Source organism: Pelobates fuscus, chromosome 5 (assembly GCF_036172605.1).
Source record: "Pelobates fuscus isolate aPelFus1 chromosome 5, aPelFus1.pri, whole genome shotgun sequence".
Classification (NCBI taxonomy): Eukaryota; Metazoa; Chordata; class Amphibia; order Anura; family Pelobatidae; genus Pelobates; species Pelobates fuscus.
In genome coordinates, this window is record NC_086321.1 from 184289555 (window position 1) to 184309500 (window position 19946).

The following is a 19946-nucleotide window of genomic DNA, read 5'->3' on the forward strand; positions in this document are numbered from 1 at the left end:
TCTTGTCTGTCCTCTCCAATCCTCAGTTTAGTAAATAAATCCTGTAAGGTGGTAAAGGAATTAAAGTGTTTCTTTGTATCATGTTTTGTTTTTAGAGTATTAGTTTTTTGTACTTCTTTTCATCCTTGTTTTTTTTATTATTATTTTTTTTCAATTTACCCTTTTTGTTGTTTTTTAAATTATACATAAGAAATAGCAGGGACTATGTTTTCTTGTGGGAAACATTAACTTTATTTGCTGCAATGGACGAAGCTTAAAGGAACACTATAGTGTTAGGAATACAAATATGTATTCCTAACGCTATAGAGTCATAGTCACCTAAACAGTGATTAGGGCCCTGTTACAAGGTGCATAAATGCTTAATTAACCATTTATATGCTTACCTTAATCCCTCTGTGCTGGTGACCTCTTCTCCTCCATCGACATCAGCTCCCGAGTGGAGCTGAATTCGCATTAATGCTATGTTTTCAGCTGCAGGGTTAAAACTAGGGGGATCTGGCACCCAGACCACTTCATTGAGCTGAAGTGGTCTGGGTGCCTACAGTGGTCATTTAAGCAAAGTTCCATTTAAAGTGCTAAACTAATTTACCTAAGTATCTAATAATTATCTAATGATAATGGGTTATAAGGTAACAAAAAAAAAAAAACGTGACATTGCCACTATAAGAATGCTTTGGATGTGAAAAATATACACCAAAACAATATGTATAAGGTTTAAAACTGTGCAGAGCAGATGGGTGAACAAGTTAGTATCAGCAGTCCCCGATTTATGCTCATGTCTTGGTATTGTTTATGTAATGCTCTGCAGTCCATAAACAGGAAGTATAACTGCTGTGCATGCATGTCTAAAGGAAGAGGCGATGCTCTGCACATCTTTAATAAGAAAGATTTCTAGGAAGATCTAAGAATAGAGTATAGATAATAGGCCTTTGCTGCACAGGTTGCAGTGTTAAATGCTGGAAAGGCCACATTTTACAGAAGTTATGGTATATGTAGGGTGGAGACTGGAGAGATGTTCTGCTAGATTTAAAAATCAAGTCTGTAGAATGTAATTTGAGTCACCCCCACCCTCTACCTCCCTCACTTGATGATGTTTCTGCAGGAAGGGGGGTACATGATCCCCGTGTCCTTCCTGTGATTGTGTGTGAGCAGCACACGCCTGTCCCTACATCACTGTCGCTTCCCCTGCCAGCACAAATTAACCCTGCATGAGCTTGAATTTACAGCACAGGACCATGTAATCAGCAATTATCTCTTGCTATGCCTTGATGTAACACTGTGATGTGTTGATTTGCACTATTTGGTATTGTACACAACAGAACCAAAACGAAATAGCAGCATGTATCTGCGAGCAATAAGCATCTTATCTTTGTACCTTTTTCAGCTCTTGAGCAAGAAAACAGACTACTAAAACTTCTATTATAAACTAATACGCATCATGGCAGTCAATTATAAAACAGACACACTTTGTATTATCAGGAGACAATGAAATCATCAGTGAAATGATCTGTGTGTCTATATAATGGAATTATCTCTCTGATCTACTAGTCTGTATATCATAATGTAGCATCTATCATATCATGTGTATCTGATCTGTACATCCCATCTTTTTACCCATGTATCTAGAAATCTGACTACTACTCCTGTCTAACACATCTACTATGCTATCTCTTAATCTAATCTGTCTAATCTATTTATCTGTCTATTTAGCTATCTAATCTATCTATGTCTCTTGTTGCCTTTTTTTTTTTTAATATAAATTATGCCTTTGTCCTTCCTAGGCGGGTCTGATCCATCCATCTCTCCATCCTAGCATCCATCCAATATATTTCACATATCTGCTTGTCTCTGTCTGTCTAATTTTTGTAATGTGGCTCTCTGTCTGTCAATCAGCCTATGTAACTTATTCAGCTCATTAAAACAGTTATCTGGGGTCCTCAGGGCCATCCTTTCAGTGTTTAACTGTTTTTAAAGCTAACCAAGAATCCTCAGCATCCCATCCCACCTGTGCTGTTTGGGCTAATTAGGGAAAATTAGCTTGAGCAACAATGAGCAGCTGTGATTGGCTGAGAGTGTCAGCTGACTGCTTGAATTCATCCCAATTCTTATTGCTGGTATGAATTGGTATGGTTAGAAGGAAGAATGTAATGTCTTAGCCCTAAATCCAATGGGAACTGGGCAGTCGGTGGCCGTAGACCCTTATTTAATGTTAAACTACTTGAAAATGGTTCTACACTAAATTAAGGGATAGCACCAGAGGATTCCAGGCACTATAACCAATTCAATGAGATAAAATGGTTATAGTGCCTACAATTCAGATTTTCATAACAAGTATCTTTATTCCATCAAAAAATGCAATCAATAGGCTTTGCAGAGCTTTGAATTCCAGGCCTTCAGAGACATGTTAACCACGGCCTCCTCAACAGCCACTGCAGCACCATGTTTTCAGGATCTTGTAATGGACTAAAAGAATTGGCATAGTCTTGCCTTGGCTAGTTTGCCCATATCTGAAAACACTAAACTGTCCTCCAATAGAGCCTTCAAACTGTACGAGAGGTTTATGTTAGAAAATAGAACACAGTTTTTTACCATTTCCACACTGGTAGCTTTTGCATAATTTTGTCTCAAACTCAAACTATCACACAACACCATTAAATTATATTTAGCCGGCATCCAACACCATCATTATGTATACCTTATACCCAGATAACCCCAGTTTTTTTTATCATCTTACTTTATCAAAAACATTCTCAAAGGCATACAGAAAACCAGTACCACTACTCCAACCACAAGATTAACAATGCATAAACAGTTATTTAAAGACATGTCTGACTTGCTGGATACTGCCCCTTTTGAACACACTACAAATCTCGTAATCAAAACAGCCATCTACTTGGCATATTACGGTTTTCTTAAACCTGGCGAGTTTACCATACATGGTAACAAATACACACGAGACTCCCTCAAACGGTCCTATCTCGTTAAACGACAAGGTCAGTATATCTTATCACTACCTGTTACTAAAACAGGTCAGCTGGGCAAAGAGGTGCATATCACATATTATCCTACTTCAAACAAATGGTGCCCAGTAAAAGTACTGGATACATATCTACAATCATTACCGCCTCAGTCTGACATCTCGCTGCTAGTCCTACACAAAGCCGTCTCAACTACAGCAAAATACATACAATACGTACGTATATTACTGACCAGACTAGGTCTGAACGCTAGCAATTTTTCTGGCCATTCCTTTCGGATAGGGGCAGCTTCCACAGCCTCTAGTCACGATATTCCCATACACGTAATTAAGTCTTTGGGCCAATGGAAGTCATCAGCATTTGCTTTGTATATAACTCAACCTGTGTTAGAAATGAGGTCTGCCTTTGTTAAATTGTCATCTTAAGGTATTTTCTTTGCACTATGTTTCATCTATGCAATAAATATTTTTTGGCAAGATACTGCTAATTTTTGCCCTCTTTATTACAGGCCTACCGCATACGTCAGTTTCGGCACACTTCAACCAACTTGTTCATATCTATAATGTAAACCATACAATACATACGTTTACGTTACAAGAATAACACCGAACACTAATGTAAAGGCTTGCCTGGAGTTTTGGGAGGGGCTTGTTGATCCTATTTAAGCTCCCCCCTTTACCTGCATTACCGTGGATTCTGACGTTCAGCAGGCCCCACCCGCCACTCCCTCTACTCAAATTTAATTTATTATTTTATAATTAGTGTGGGCCATCTTTATTACAGGCCTACCACATACGTCGGTTTCGGCACACTTCAACCGACTTGTTTTATATCTATAATGTACACCATACAATACATATGTTTACGTTACAAGAATAGCACCGAACACAAATATATATATATATATATACACACACACACACACACACACATACATACATAGACACGTATTATGTGCGTATATATATATATATATATATATATATATATATAAAGGCAGAGCCTGGAGTTGTGGGAGGGGTTAGTGCTGATATAAATACTCCCCATCGGCACTAGACTCCTTCTAGGCATCGTTCCGTTCTGAGCGTGTGATGTCACTTCCAGGTAAACAGTGAGTGAGGAGACACCAGGCCCTGCAGCGGTAAAACACCTAGCTACCCGACAGAGCAGTACAGAGATATTTCAGCAGTACAGTGATACCACGACGGTACCGTAAACGGGGGGCCCCCAACCCCCTCCACCCCCCCGGGCAGAGTCACTCTCTTTTCATACCCCCACAAACGCAGGGTCACGGCGGGGAAGGAATCCCTTTTGATGCTTGCCACATACCGGCGGTGCAGTTCCATGCAAACAGTTCAATCGTGTTAACCCCTTTACCGACGGTACATGCAGCGAAATCTCCCTATGCACGCTCCCTTTTGATACCTCTTGCTGGGCACCACTATTTTCCCCAGCAAAGCTGTGCCTAGCTTGTCATGTACCATCATGGACAGTTACTGGAACGGATTGTCACATTTTGGCTTGATACAATATTGTTTTAAATACTGTGTTACTCTGTTTAATAGGGGTAGGTTCTGACTGAGGGATTTTTTAAGTCAGAATGAGGGAGGTAGAAGCATGTTTTAACACTCTAGCTTCTACAACTTCATTCGTATCCCTGTTAACCCTGTATTCCCTTTCTGTTGCTTTAGGCTCTAGGTTGTAGCTCATGAACTTTAGCTAATCAGAAGCCCAATTGTATTTTCTACTTATTAAAGGGGTACGTCAGGGTCGGATTAACATAGGGGCTGATGGAGCTGCAGCTCCAGGCCCATTGATTTAAAAAAAATAACTTTTTCTTTCTTTTTTTGTTTTTTTACACACTACTCTTAGGGTTGCCATCTGGACGGTATTTATTGAGGCTGCCTGGCCGGTGCCGATATTGCAGTAATACCGGCAATACAAATGCCGGTATTTTTCTCAGTATAAACAGAGATTACTCTGCAATACCATCACCGACCACTAGGGGTCACTGTGTGTGGAGCAAGGCAGGGATAGGAAGTTACAGCATATACCTGCATCTCTCTACTCACTGATCTGCGGGGAAGCAGCTACAAATCACAGAGAGTGCAGAGAGCAGCTCCCAACCTGCAGAGACAGCCTACAGCTCAGGGAAGTGAGGGATGGGGTAAAGGCTGCAGGGAGACATGGGGACACTGACACACTAGGGGACACTGTGAGACATGGGGACACAGGGATACCTCTGGGGATGCTGAGACACTTGGGGACACTTAGAGACACGGGGACACAGACACACATGGGGACACTAGAAGACACTGAGACCTGGGAGCACTGAGGCACTAGAGGATGCTTGGACACATGGGGACACAGACACACATGGGGACACTGAGACATGAGAAAACAGACACACATGGAGACACTGAGACATAGGGACACTGAGACACTTGGGAAATCTGGGAGACATGGGAACACTGAGACACAAGGGACACAATGTCCCCAAGTGTCTCAGTGTCCCCATGTCTCCAAGCCAGTGTCCATGGTGTCTCAGTGTCCCCATGTCTCCCAGTGTCTCAGTGTTCCCATGTCAATCAGCGTTCCTAGTGTCTGTGTGCCCATGTCTTCCAGTGTCCCTAGTGTCTCAGTGTCCCCATGTCTTCCAGTGTCCCTAGTGTCTCCCAGTGTCCACATGTCTCCTAGTGTCTGTGTCCCCATGTCTCCTAGTGTCCCCAAGTGTATCAGTGTCCCCATGTCTCTCAGTGTCCCCATGTCTCTGTGTCCCCTAGTGACATGGGGACACAGACACTAGGGGACACTGGGCAAAATGGGGACACTGGGAGACATGGGGCACTGAGACACTGTGAAATAGGGACACGGGTAAATATGGGGACACAGACGCTAGGGGACACTGGGTGACATGGGGACACTGGGCGACATGGGGGCACTGGGAGACAGGGAGACACTGGGAGCAATCCATCTATACAGCAGAATCAAACTGTAAGTAGTATTTTGGTAATTTCACAGAATTTTCTCTTATGTCACTCCTTGTGATTTACATCATGTGATGTCACACATACATAATTAGTTATGCAAATTAGTAAGGCCTGTATTTTTTTCCAAGATTGGTGGCAACCCTAACTACTCTTCACATACTCTTGCTTAAGTATGGAAACTTAAGAGCGATATGTGGAAACAAAACTTCTGTGGACTAGCTGAAATGAAATTAGTTAAGGTAATGCTGACTTTAGTCTCTCTAACACTGTGGCATGTTCCCTTTCTTCTACACTCACTACATCCACATTTTCTCTGTCTCAGTCTGTATACCATGAGCTTCTGCCTGCTAGTAAGAAGATAAGGAGACAAGTGGACATGTGAGTGCTAGGGGACAGTCTTTAGAAAGCATAGAGCGAGCGCTTCATTGGACGCATTTATGCCAAGCTCAGGGAGCTGTTGGCCAGCATGCATGATTGGCAGGCAGCCTGACATGCATTCATGCCAGGCTAGCCTTCCAATTCTTTGGGCAGACACACCTCCTTTTTGGGCATGTTCGTCCAAGTTCTGGTTACTTGATCCGCGTCAGTGGCCCACCCTTTTACACCGCCCATTGACTTCCTGCTTCACTGGACGCTGCTGTTAGGGGGTATGGATTTACTTGAAAGATGAAAGCATGAACTAGAGAGAGGTTAGCATATTTTAAGAGAATCTGATTTTTCTTATAGATCCCTCCAGCAACATCTCCACCAGGTACATAACGCCTGAGAGATATGACTGTTTGTGTTTTTGGTCGATAAGATTCTGTACTTAGGCCCCTCATAATTGTCAGCACCAGGCCCACTGGGCTCATAATCTGGCCCTGGGGTACGTGTACAAATCAAAAATATGTTTCTTGTTGCAAGCCAGCAGGCGCTCACGTTACAACTCTTTAACAGCCGCTGATATATATGAGGAGTTTTGAGATTTACCGTATTTTTCGCTCCATAAGACGCACCTCACCATAAGACGCACCTAGTTTTTAGAGGAAGAAACCCAGAAAACAATATATTCTGAACAAACTGTCCCATAGTGTTTCTTACTATGGGACAGTTTGTTCAGAATATTTTTTTTCTCCCCTGTCCCATAGTGTCCCCCCTCCCATAGTCTTCTCCCACCCCCTCCCCATAGTCTTCATCCCCCCTCCCCTCCCCATAGTCTTCATCCCCCTCCCCTCCCCATAGTCTTCATCCCCCTCCCCTCCCCATAGTCTTCATCCCCCTCCCCTCCCCATAGTCTTCATCCCCCCTCCCATCCCCTCCCCTCCCCATAGTCTTCATCCCCCCTCCCCTCCCCATAGTCTTCATCCCCCCTCCCCTCCCCATAGTCTTCATCCCCCCTCCCCTCCCCATAGTCTTCATCCCCCCTCCCCTCCCCATAGTCTTCATCCCCCCTCCCCTCCCCTCCCCATAGTCTTCATCCCCCCTCCCCTCCCCTCCCCATAGTCTTCATCCCCCCTCCCCTCCCCTCCCCATAGTCTTCATCTCCCCTCCCCATAGTCTTCATCCCCCCTCCCCTCCCCTCCCCATAGTCTTCATCCCCCCCTCCCCTCCCCTCCCCATAGTCTTCATCCCCCCTCCCCTCCCCATAGTCTTCTCTCCCATACTGTCCCCCTCCCCTTGTCCCATAATTACTTACCTGTCTTGTAGCGTTTCTCGGCAGCACAGGGCGCACCGCGGTACTGGAACTTGAATTTCATGTTCCGGTTTCCGGCGGGACTGAAAGGAAGTGCGCACACTGAGCTGAGTGCGCACTTCCTTTCAGTCCCGCCGGAAACCGGAACATGAAATTCAAGTTCCAGTACCGCGGTGCGCCCTGTGCTGCCGAGAAACGCTACAAGACAGGTAAGTAAAACTTCATATTCGCTCCATAAGACGCACAGACATTTCCCCTCACTTTTGAGGGGAAAAAAAGTGCGTCTTATGGAGCGAAAAATACGGTAATCTGTTTGTTAGATTGGTGATTGTAACATATTCCCCTTTCCCTTCCTTCCATACATATTATTTACAAATAAACAGTCCTCTAGCAATGCCAGGGGGGCCACATCTACTTGTATATTGTTAAAGTATAAGTATAAATATCACGGTGGCTACACTGGTAGAACTAGGGTGATAATTCTAGAACATACAATATTCACACTAGTTCCCGGGGAAAAGCATGATTTGGCTGGCTTACATATCAATAGGCTTGTACTGATAACGACAAAGTCTTGGAATCACCTTAGGGATAGTAGCATAAGTCATATTATACGTTGTCACTTCTCGGTCGTTAATACAAATGTCTTATAGAATGTCTTGTTACGGTTTTTATAGACTATCGTTGGCTCACTGACTTTTCCTACAACTACAACTCATAGGCCTTGTCCTAAGAATTCAAATCTCATATTGATTCTGTACAAAACCCAGTAGGCCATTACTCCTTTGAGATACTGTGGTGTTTAAGGTTCATTTTCTCAGACATAATTCTCCCTTCCACGTTCAGGTGCACCACTAACCTTTGAACCTCCAATTACTTGGCTTACGAACTCAAATTCAGAGTCTTGCAGGTACGTTCCCCTGTGACTTTTATTCAAATCTCCCCGCTCTCTCCAGTCCCTTAGGTAAAGCAATTACTGGCTATTTGCAATAATTTTAATGCGGGGGCCTGCGGGTTTAGCGTCTGTAGATTATTGCATGTATGTACCCTATGTTTCTGTGCACATTCAAAGACAATGTGCCCTAATAAACTGCATTCCAAACAGTACTTCACATCTGTAAATGTCATTCAGTTGTCTCAACTTTTAGCAACACACCCATCTCCACAGTTTGTTGATTTCTTGGTTTCAGGTTTTTCTGATGGCTTCCACATGGGTATCATAGCATTACCCACCGGCATCGTGGAAAGTAAAAACTTACAGTCAGCTATTAATGACCCAGGTTCAGTTGATACACTGTTAATACAGGAACTGAATCAAGGGTCTATCATAGGCCCCTTTTCCACGTCCCCCTTTTCTAATTGGCGAACAAACCCGATGGGCATTGTTATGGGAAAACACTCCTTAAAAAAGAGACTAATTATAGATCTGTCAGCACCTCACTCCTCCACCATTCCCAGTTTAAATTTGTTGATTCCATCTGAAGAATTCTCCTTACAATATACCACAATAGATAATGTCGTTCAAGCTATCATATCAGCGGGTGTGGTGGCATGGTTAAGCAAAACTGATATTGTGAATGCCTTCAAGCTACTTCCAATTCACCCTTCCTTACATGGTATTAAGTGGAGAAACCAATATTATTTTTTCAACAGGCTAACATTTGGGTCAAAAAGTAGCCCGAAAATATTTGACACCTTTGCTGAGGCCTTATGCTGGTTGCTCCTGAACTCATGTAGATATCCATCAGTACTGCACTATCTGGGTGATTTTCTCTTCCCAGAGAGTAACCATAACCCACCACAGAACCTTCAAGATGTCAGACAACTGTTTGGGAGCTTGGGTATCCCGATTTCCCCCTCCAAAACAGAAGGTCCCGACACCGTAGTCAATTTTCTGGGCATTAAACTTGACTCTGTGACTATGGAAGCCAGCTTACCATATGACAAAATTGAGCGTATCCTAGCAAGTATTAGTGATTACTTGCAACTGGGTTACTGTAGCCGTAAGGAGTTGCAGTCATTGCTGAGGTTCTTAAATTTTACTATGAGGGTCATCCCGCAAGGCAGGTCTTTCGTTTCTAGGCTTTCATGTCTATTACCTAGTCTGCCCTCCGAGGACAGTGAGGTTTCGCTGGATTCTCAGGCCACAGCAGATTTACGCATGTGGCAGAATTTCTTATGTCAGTGGAATGGGAAATCCATGTTCATACCTCCACTGTCCCCTGATTCCCCACTGCTGTTATGGGGATATTTATGGGATGATAATATTATACAGTTGAGAATTGCCCACTATTTCAATTCTCTTAGATCTTAGAGATCATTATCATGTAAGTGAAATGTATTCCATACAAATAACATTTTACAATTTGTTAAAAAAAAATAGATATAATTTATTGTGACAAATAAAATAATAATAATATTAGGCAACATGCATGATAATAATCAGTGAATATTTAGTATAACATAAGTATGAAATACAATGGCAATGTTAAAACAATCCAATGGCTAACAGCATCAACTGGTTTATGAGGGTACTTCACAGACACAGAAAGCTAAACTTCACACAGCACAGCGAAAAGTCGTAAAACCTTGGCTAACAGTTAGATCAACTGAGTAACCCTTTCAATGCTGGCTAGGTCTTCCTAGGCATATAATATCATATTCTCATGTAATTTTCAATTAAAAGAACATTCAAACCAGCTCATTAATCATTTCCTGGAACCATCCAAAAGAATAATCTACCAGATTTTTACAAAAGCCGAATTTTTATTTGCCTAAAATGATATCTTATCTTATTTTAGAGCAAATCAATACACCTGGATAAAAACAACGGTATGCTAACACGTGATAATATCACATTAATATATAATTATTCTTAATTCCACCTGCAGAATGGAATGTTTATAACTATATATTGTTTAGTTAACTAAGATTTCTAAATATTGAAATCTGACCGTGATTTATCCAGTCATATTTCATGCTATTCGATTTTTAAAATTTTTTTTTTTTAAATTCTTTATTTTTGCAGTGCAAGAATGAATGTACATGCTGAAGGAGACATAGAGTAAAATTACATAGATACAGTATAGATTTTCTAGTTATGGCTTGTACTAACATTGCACTCTTTTTTTAATTTTGGTTAACTTGTAAGAATAACATGAAGAGTTAACTGTTACAGTAAGTTGTTTGTCAGGGTTCTCATACGTTTGTAGCAATACAAATGATAGGTCAGGTAAGGTAAGGTGAGCTTTGTTCCCGTGGGCACTACCTAGTGAGGTGTCGGAGCTTAGTCTGTGCTGCAGATATATTATTTTAAAGGGCTAGAGGGTGTTCAGCGGGTTGTGTCAGGTTAGTCTTTTTAGGCAGTATCGGGTTCAGCCCAGGATTTCGTGAATGGTTGTGGAGAGGGGTACCCTGCGGGGAAAGGGAGAGTTTGGAGATTCCCCTGAATAAATCGTGTCGGATGTAGACTGTATGCAATCAGGCAGCGTCATGTAGTTACTGTCACTAGAGCGGGGGACATCCCCTTTGTTTCTATAGGTTATACCCGTCCAGTTTCTCCCTTCTCATCCCTCTGAGCCCTCTGCCCCCCGGTGGGTCTATTGGTAAGTGTAAGAACTAGGGAGGTCGATCGTGAGGCCTCCGGGGGGGGTGGTTTGCTCCCATGTGGGGTGGGACCAAGGGGTAGATCCCAGAGTGTTTCTAGTGGCGTGGTGGTTGTGTGTATGAGGGTTTGTGAGAAGGAGTGCAACCCACCTCTACCTGTGCCTTGGTGTCCCAGCTTTATGTTGCGAATTGTGACTGTTGCTTGCGTGGGTGGTTGAGTGCTGCGAGCTTATCCGTGCGTGTATTTCCCCGTAACCCCGGGGTGGGGGAGGGAGAGGGTTTCGGTGTATTCCGTGGTAGGGAGAAATTCCCTATGTAACTTGCGAGGGCAACAACAAAAATATAAAAAAAAAAAAAAAAGGAAATTATTATATATATACGGTAGGTTCATCCATGGCTCAGTCCCTTATCTGTGCGTGAGCTGGGTCAGTTTCGTCCCCTGATCAAGTCTCTGATGAGGAGGTGCTCCTCTGTCGTGGTACAAAGGGGGTCACCGTGTCGGGGTTCCATGATCCATTCGTGGTAATTCCCGGATTGCTGAGGACAGGTGCTTCTATCCCAAGGGCCGCGTAGAGTGTATTCGCCTCCGTGGGTGCCTGGATTGTATGGGTAGCTCCATTTTGGGTGACGAGTAGGGTGCCTAGTGTTCCCCAGCGGTACGGCACTCCCTTGTTCCGGAGGTGAGTCGTGATGGGGCCCATTTGCCTGTGCCACTGCAGTGTTGCCCTTGTTAGGTCCTGAAAGAAATTGATTGAGGAGTCCTCAAATTGCAGTGGAGTTTTGCCTCGTATTGCCGCCATAATATGGCCTTTGTCATTTGCGGAGATGCAGCGGATGATTACATCTCTCGGCTCAGGGGTGGAGGACCTGGCCATGCTGGTGAGTCGAAATATGCCATCAAGTGTGACTTTTTTGGCCACCGCTGGTGGGAGCAGGGCTGCCAGTAGCCTCCTGACATAGTGTGGGAGTTCTTCAGCTCCTACCGCCGCTGGTATGCCTCATATTTTAATGTTGTTCCGCCGTAGCCGGTCTTCGAGGTTTGTCAGCCGTTGTGCCAGTGCCTGGTGGTGAGTATTGAGCTGTTGTACCGGGGTCTTGAGATGGGATATTTCAGTTTGCACATCCATGATGTTTCCCTCCATGGCCTTGATGCGATCTGTGTTTGCCTGTATTTCCTTGCGTACCCGTGCAAGGTTGGCAGCCATCATTTTGTGGAGGTCTGCGAGGAGTAATTTGAGGTCACCTCTAGTTGTCGGTGCCATGCTGTCTTCCTTCTGTAGGCTTAGGGATGTCCAAGGGTGGGGCGATTGCCCGGTTTCCCTGTCTCTGCTCTTGGTTCTCGGGAGTGGCGTCGCTGTGGCGTAGGCGGCCTCTGCTGTTGGTGTCTTCGGGGCTGCGGGTTTCTGGAGCATAGCTCCTATGTCTCTGTCAAGTTTTTTGTGTTCGGCATTTCATATTTGGGTTCTCTGGCAGCGGGGGTGACCAGAGCTGCTCCGGAGTGCCTGTGCTGTGCACTCCGATGAGGGAGTCGAGAAACGAGTTTAGGTCTGGTGGCGGTAGGCCCCAGACTTGCGCTTCTGCTTGTTTTTCCCCGGGGTGTACTGAAAGGGCATCTGTCGATGCGGGACGGTGGCCTGTGTTCAGTTTTCGTGGTTTTGTAGCTTGATGGCGTGTCAGGAAGGAGATATTTGTCAGATTTTGTGAGACCTGCGAGGAGCTCAAAGAAATGGCGACCGTTCAGTTAGATTAGATTAATTAAATAAAACCAGCATAATTACCAGTTATGTAGATGTTCTCATCAGATGAGTAGGTAGTCCCAGGAACTTGAATGCGAGTATTATTGGTTGTATGGAGGTGTGTAAGTAATAGAGAAGAGTGATGTTGGTTAGAAAGTAATAGTAAAATTCTAAGTGTTAAGGAGAGTTTCTTGAGTTGTGTCCAAGAGAGTTTGAGTCAAGTGTCCTGAATATCTCTGAATGTCTGAATCTGAATGCCCAAAAACTAACCTCTATCCCTTTGTCCTAACTTTTTAAAGGGAAAGATTATCTGTACGTCATTAGTTGGTAGAACCAATAGGATACTGAAGGTGTGGTCAACCTGCAGATCGCAATTTAGATATTTGGTCCATAGAGGGCGCAATTGCCCAATTAAACTTCCTATCCAGGAAAGAGTTAACTTTTCCTGATGACGATTTTGACGTCATTTGGCTTATCTAAAATGACTACCATAACTTAAATTTGCTGTCAGTTCAAAGCGTTTCTTTGGATTTTCTCCAGACAGCGCGTCGACAATTCCTGTTGTAATTTCTAAAATTGACAGTTCTAAACTCAATTTCACCCCTTACTTACAATGGGACCTTGTAAGATTTAAAAAGTAAAATTAATTACTTAGTCTTCTCTGTCACTAGTGTATGTGTTTAAAATTATATTTCTATTCCATTAACATTTAAACAGAGCATTCCATCCCCCTGCTTCATTGCTTATCACTTAGCTTGTTTACATAATGCATTCCTTAGCTCAGGCTAGTGGCTAGTTACAGAAAGGCAAGAAATTTTGTGTCTGTCTTGCCTGAAATCCAAAATTGAGTCCGCTCTGTTCTGAGTGACTCTGGCAATATACACTTTTAATTTCTATCTTAGCACAAAATGTCTGCCGATATAAATATCCTGACACTGTGGTCGGATGCGGAGGCTTCTACTGGTTTTGCAGCCGTTTGTGGTGACAAGTGGTTGTGGGGCAGTTGGCCGCCCGAGACCAGAACATTGGAAGCCTTTGATCAGACCTAAGCATTGTTGGAAATTTACCCTATTGTGGCAGCGGCAGCAACCTGGGGACACTCCTGGTCAGGACACACGGTGCATTGTTTTTCAGACTATCAAGCTACTTGTCATATCATTAACAAAGGCCGGTCCCCTTCTCTAGTTATCATGAGCTTTGTTGGATGGTTAACTTGGCTCGCTCATCAGTTCTTTATATGTTGTACACACGTGCCTGGTGTTCACAACACAGCAGCTGACCATTTGTCCCGCTTCCGTTTTCAGGAATTTTTCCAACTACATCCCAATGCCTCAACGGTAGCAACTCCGGCCCCTCAGTTTCAAGAGCTCATCTTGGATTAGGCCAACTCCTAGCGCACGGCAGAATGCTGTCGCAATGGGCTTTATCTGAAAACACCAGACAGGCATACAAACAAGCTCTCAATATTTTTGTGAAATTTACTAGGTACTTCCAGGTGGTAGATATGTTTACAATGGAATCTTTGGCGGCTTTCGCTTCCTTTTGCCACCTCAAATTACATCTGTCCTACAACACAATCAAACTTTACCTCACAGGGTTAAAACACCACATGCTGACACTATTCCCAAACAAACAGACCTTCATATCATCTTACCAAATCAAGACCTTTTTGAAAGGAATCCAGAGGTGGAGTACAACACAAACCCCACAGAGATTACCTATTAATGGGAGCTTGTTCAGGTCACTGTCAGACCTTTTGGATAACTCCCCATTTGAACCCAAGACCAATCAAACTTTAAAAGCCGCAATATATTTAGCCTTTTAGGGATTCCTTAGGCCCAGGGTATTCACTACCATAAATACTACAGAATGAAGGTCATGTATCAAAATTGCTCATATAATCAAACATGAAGACCACTATTTTCTTTAACTACTACATACCAAGACAAGTCAACCTGGGCAAACCATCATAATTCCCTATTACCCCACGTTTAATAAATGGTGTCCAGTAAAGACACTAGATGTCTACCAGCAAATCACCCTTTACCTACCTTACAAGACACCATCCTCACTACAAGCAAATTCATGCTTTATGCTAGAATTATGTTGATGAGACTAGTCCTCAACCCCTCACTTTACTCCGGACATTCCTTCAGGATTGGGGCAGCCTCAGCAGCCTCCTACAGGAACAGCCCTACCTATATTATTAACTCATTGGGGCGCTGGAAATCTACAGCCTACTGTAGATACATTCCACAACCTGAGAAGGAATTAGACAGGCATTCCAACATTTAGCATTATGATATTATGTTGTAATAAGTTGTTGTTGATTGAATAAATTATTTTGGCATACATCTTTTGCCCACTTTATTTACAGGTCTACCGATACGTCGGTTTCAGCACACCTCAAACGAATTTTATATACAAACAAATAATTACCAAAAAAAGCGCGCTAAACTAGTCTGTAAATATAAAAGAGACAAATAATAGTGCAGACTATCTGGACTAGACAAAATATATAAAAAGAGGGGTATGAGGGAAAAAACTCACATGTACCAGAGCCCTATCACCCCTGGCTCTGGGTTTTCAATGCTCCACTGGAGAAGGAAAATCCCCGCACTGATAACACTCCAAGCAGTATATTCACTGGAAGCTTGTGGTGCTGTGCAATATAGGGTAGAGAGAGGCAGGACCTCCAATTGAATAGAATCAAACACAGTTTATTTAAAAACAATGGTTAAAAACTCTTACATTATGAATGGTGGGTTATGCTGACATAGCTACCCACATAAAAGCATATAAACGGCAAACAGAAAGTCACTTCCTGGTTTTGTCCGTCCCGATCACGTGATCAACTTCCGGATCCACCTCTCTAGTGACGTGTATGTGACGCGTTTCGCCGAATTTTATATACCTCTACAAGTATGATAAGGTATCAATACACATACGGCTTTATTTTCCTGAGCACAAATATATATATATTATATACACGCGCACGTATTATATATATTGTGCTCAGAATTTATCTAATACGTAATGGTTGCACGACAAAGGTAAGTAGGGGGGTAGGGTTTATATAGGATCATAACTCCTCCCACAAATTCAGGCCAAATGACCTTCCAACATATATAAATGTAAAAATAATTTTTTTATAAAAAAACAAAGAAAACCGCTAACTTTGGCCAGCATTTGTGACTAAGTGGCTACTACAAAAGACTGGACATACCATATTTTGAATATACATGTGTAGGGTTATTCAGGGATTCCTGACAGATATCAATGTTACAATGTATCTTGCTTTAATTTTGAAAAAAAAAATGGTTTGGAAATAGCAAAGTGCTACTTGTACTTAACTTTCCAAAAAAGCTAAGCACATGTTAACATTGGGTATTTCTAAACTCAGGACAAAATTTAGAAACTATTTAGCACGGGTGTTTTTTGGCGGTTATAGATGCGTAACAGATTTTGGGGATCAAAGTTCGAAAAAGTGTGTTTTTATTCCAACTTTTTCATCATATTTTATAATTTAGTTTTAGAGTAAATTATATGATATGATGAAAATAATGGTATCTTTAGAAAGACCATTTAATGGTGAGAAAAACAGTATATAATATGTGTGGGTACAGTAAATGAGTAAGAGGAAAATTACAGCTAAACACAAACACCGCAGAAATGTAAAAAGAGCCCTGGTCCTTAACGTAAAAAAATGTAAAATGGTCTGGTCACTAAGGGGTTAAAAAATTATATGCGTTTGTGCAGGGCTGGATTAACATAGGGGCTGATGGGCCCAGGCCCAGGCCCATGGAATAGGCCGAATAAAAAAAAAAAAAAAAAAAAAAGGTTTGCCACCACAGTAATACCGGCAATACAAATGCAGATACATTTCTCAGTAAAGGTAGAGATTACTCTGCAATACCAGCACCATAGTAGCCTCAATGTATGTGGGGAGAGGCAGGGATAGGAAGTTACAGCATATCCCTTCCTGCCTCTCTCTACTCACTAATCCGCAGAGGAGCAGCTACACAGCACAGAGAGTTCAGACAGCAGCTGCCAGTCTGCAGAGACAGACTACAGCTCAGGGAAGTGAGGCATGAGGGGAAAGGCAGCAGGGAAACATGGGGACACTGAGACACCAAGGGACACATGGGGACACTGAGACACTAGGGGACACTGGGAAACCTGGGGACACTGAGACTCTTGGGGACACTGTGAGACATGGGGACACTGAGACACATGGGGATGCTGTGAGACATAGGGACATTTGGATACACATTGGGACATAGAGACACTAGGGAGACCTATGTCTCCCAGCCAGTGTCCCTAGTGTCTCAGTGTCCCTAGTGTCTCAGTGTCTCCCAGTGTCTGTGTCCCCATGTCTCCCAGTGTCCCCATGTCTCCCAGTGTCCCCAAATGTCTGTGTCCCCATGTCTTTCAGCCAGTGTCTCTAGTGTCTCAGTGTCCCTATGTCTCCCAGCCAGTGACCCTAGTGTCTCAGTGTCCCCATGTCTGCCAGTGTCTGTGTCCCCATGTCTCCTAGTGTCCCCCATGTCTCCCCAAATGTCTCAGTGTCCCCATGTCTATGTCCTCAAGTGCCCCAGTGTCCCCAAGTGTCTCAGTGTCCCCATGCCTCCCAGCCAGTGTCCCTAGTGTCTCAGTGTCCCCATGCCTCCCCTAGTCTCCCAGTGTCTGTGTTCCCATGTCTCTCAGCGTCTTAGTGTCCCCAAATGTCTCAGTGTCCCCATGTCTCTGTGTCCTTAGTGTCTGTGTCCTCATTTCTCCCAGTCCCCAAATGTCTGTGTCCACTTGTCTCCCAGTGCCTCCATGTCTCCCAGTGTCCCCATGTCTGAATCCACAAGTGCCCCCATGTTTCCCAGTGTTTCAGTGCCCCCATGTGTCTTAGTGTCCCCTGGTCTCTGTGTCCCCATGTCTCTTAGTGTCCACTAGTATCTAGTGACACGGGAAACACTGGGACATGGGGACACTGAGACACTGGGAGACTAGGGGACTTGGCGACATGGGGACACTGACACTGTGATACATAGGGACACTGATGCCAGGCTGGACTTCCAATTCTTTGGACAGACATGCCCCCTTTTAGGGCATGTTCGCCCCTTTTGGCAGTTCTGGTCACGTGATTCGCGTAAGTGGCCCACCCTTTTATCCCACCCATTGGCTTCCTGCTTCACTGGACACTGCTGTTAGGGCGTATGGATTTACTTGCAAGATACTTTGAGTTTCCCACCATCTCCATCAGATATATGACGCTTGAGAGGTATGATTGTTTAGTGTTTTTGGTCGATACGATTCTGTAATTAGGCACCATCATAATTGTCTGCACCAGGCCCACTGGGGTCTTAATCTGGCCCTGCGTTTGTGGGGTAGTTTGAATAACCAACTGGCTCAACTACTCCAAAATGGGACATGGACCCAGCGTAAAAGTTCAAAGTTTTGAAAAAAACAAAATGGCTGCGTCTCAAATATGCCCCTAAACATCCACATATACCTGGCAAAGGTACATACAGGGGTATTCCTGATGACATAGCTGAGCAACCTATGAAGTGTTATACTGCCATAGCACACACAAGGTTTGCGTAGTATACAGCAAAAGTTCACTGTGTGGTTTTAAAAAGGCAGAAAAAAATGCTTATTACCACTACACTTGGTACACAATAGCGAACAAATGATCTAAGGTTCAAAATATGCCTTTTGAATTACCCTGGGGTGTATTCTTTAAGAAATGCTATGTAGTTGTGGGGTAGTTTGAATAACCAACCTGCTCAACTGCTCCAAAATGGGACATGGACAAAGCGTAAAAATTAAAAGTTTGAAAAAAAAACCTGGAAAGGCTGTGTCTCAAATGTGCCCCTTCAAAGTCCACATATAAGTGGACTGTAAAAGGTACATACGGGGTATTGCTGTACTCAGATGACATAGCTGAGCAACATTTGAAATATTATACAACCGTAGCACACGTAAGATTTGCTAAATATACCGTGCAAACTCAGTTTGTGTGTCAAAAAGGCAGAGAATTTCACGTTCCCACTTACCTGGAACTCCCTCGCAGTATCTCATATCGAGACCGACATGGTCTTTCCTTTCTACACGCCAGAGGCCCCAGCATGTTCAGCAGTAGAGAAGGGAGTCCGGCATTATTCACAGTAAAGCGGTGCTACAGCTATCCCAGACCAGCCACGGCCAAGCAGTTAATACAAGCAGGCAGGGGGAGAATTTGGCGCGTGTGCGCCAGGAGGACCACCTGTTAACGGGTTAGAGTGTCCCACAACAATTAAAGAGCCAGATCACTGAACCAATAGTATGGGAGAGGTGGGTACCTCTCCCCTATCTAATCACAGCTAATCACAGCTCAGTTATACTGTGCTCCCTGGTGCATCTACATCAATGATTGCTGTTACCTTCTGACCTGACCTGTGTTTGCCTGTTAACCGTTCCTGAACCTATGCTGCTTGCCCCTGACCTTGGCTTCCCTTTACTACGAGCTTGTGATGGCTACTAAACCTACAAGACAAACATGCCAACTTCTAAAATTGTTTCACATTAAAATTTTATTTAGTCCTTGTATTTTGTAAACATTCAAAATAAGCTAAAATCCTATACATATTATGTACTCTATAAATCAAGAGAAATAAATGAATTTATTTTGAATTACTTTTCCTAAGCTGGACATATTATGCACACGTTATTATTGCCTAAACTGAGAAACAAATGTTTTTTTTGTTTTGTTTCCAGTTAGTTTTTTTTAAAATAATTAATGAGAATTTATATATGTATATATGACATCGAGTTAAAGCCCCTTTTGCCCCTTAAAAACGGTATGTAATACCGCCTTAAATGCCTTAAATGAGAGAGATGCAAAATGCGGTTGAACACAACCAGCAAAAAATGCAAAAATTTCTTGTGTCCTTAAGGGTAAGTCCAGCTTCTGAAGCTGTGTCCTTGAGGGGTT

The 19946-nt window shown here is 43.2% G+C and overlaps 1 protein-coding gene across 1 annotated transcript in view; it reads left to right on the forward strand.

The window, feature by feature from the left end:
• SDR39U1 (short chain dehydrogenase/reductase family 39U member 1) overlaps positions 1-19712 on the forward strand; it is a 204426-nt gene extending 184714 nt beyond the window's left edge. The window contains exon 7 of the mRNA XM_063457114.1: positions 19700-19712. The gene's annotated coding sequence lies outside the window, so the exon portion shown is untranslated. The remainder of the gene's footprint in view (positions 1-19699) is intronic.
• The last annotated feature ends 234 nt before the right edge of the window (positions 19713-19946 follow it).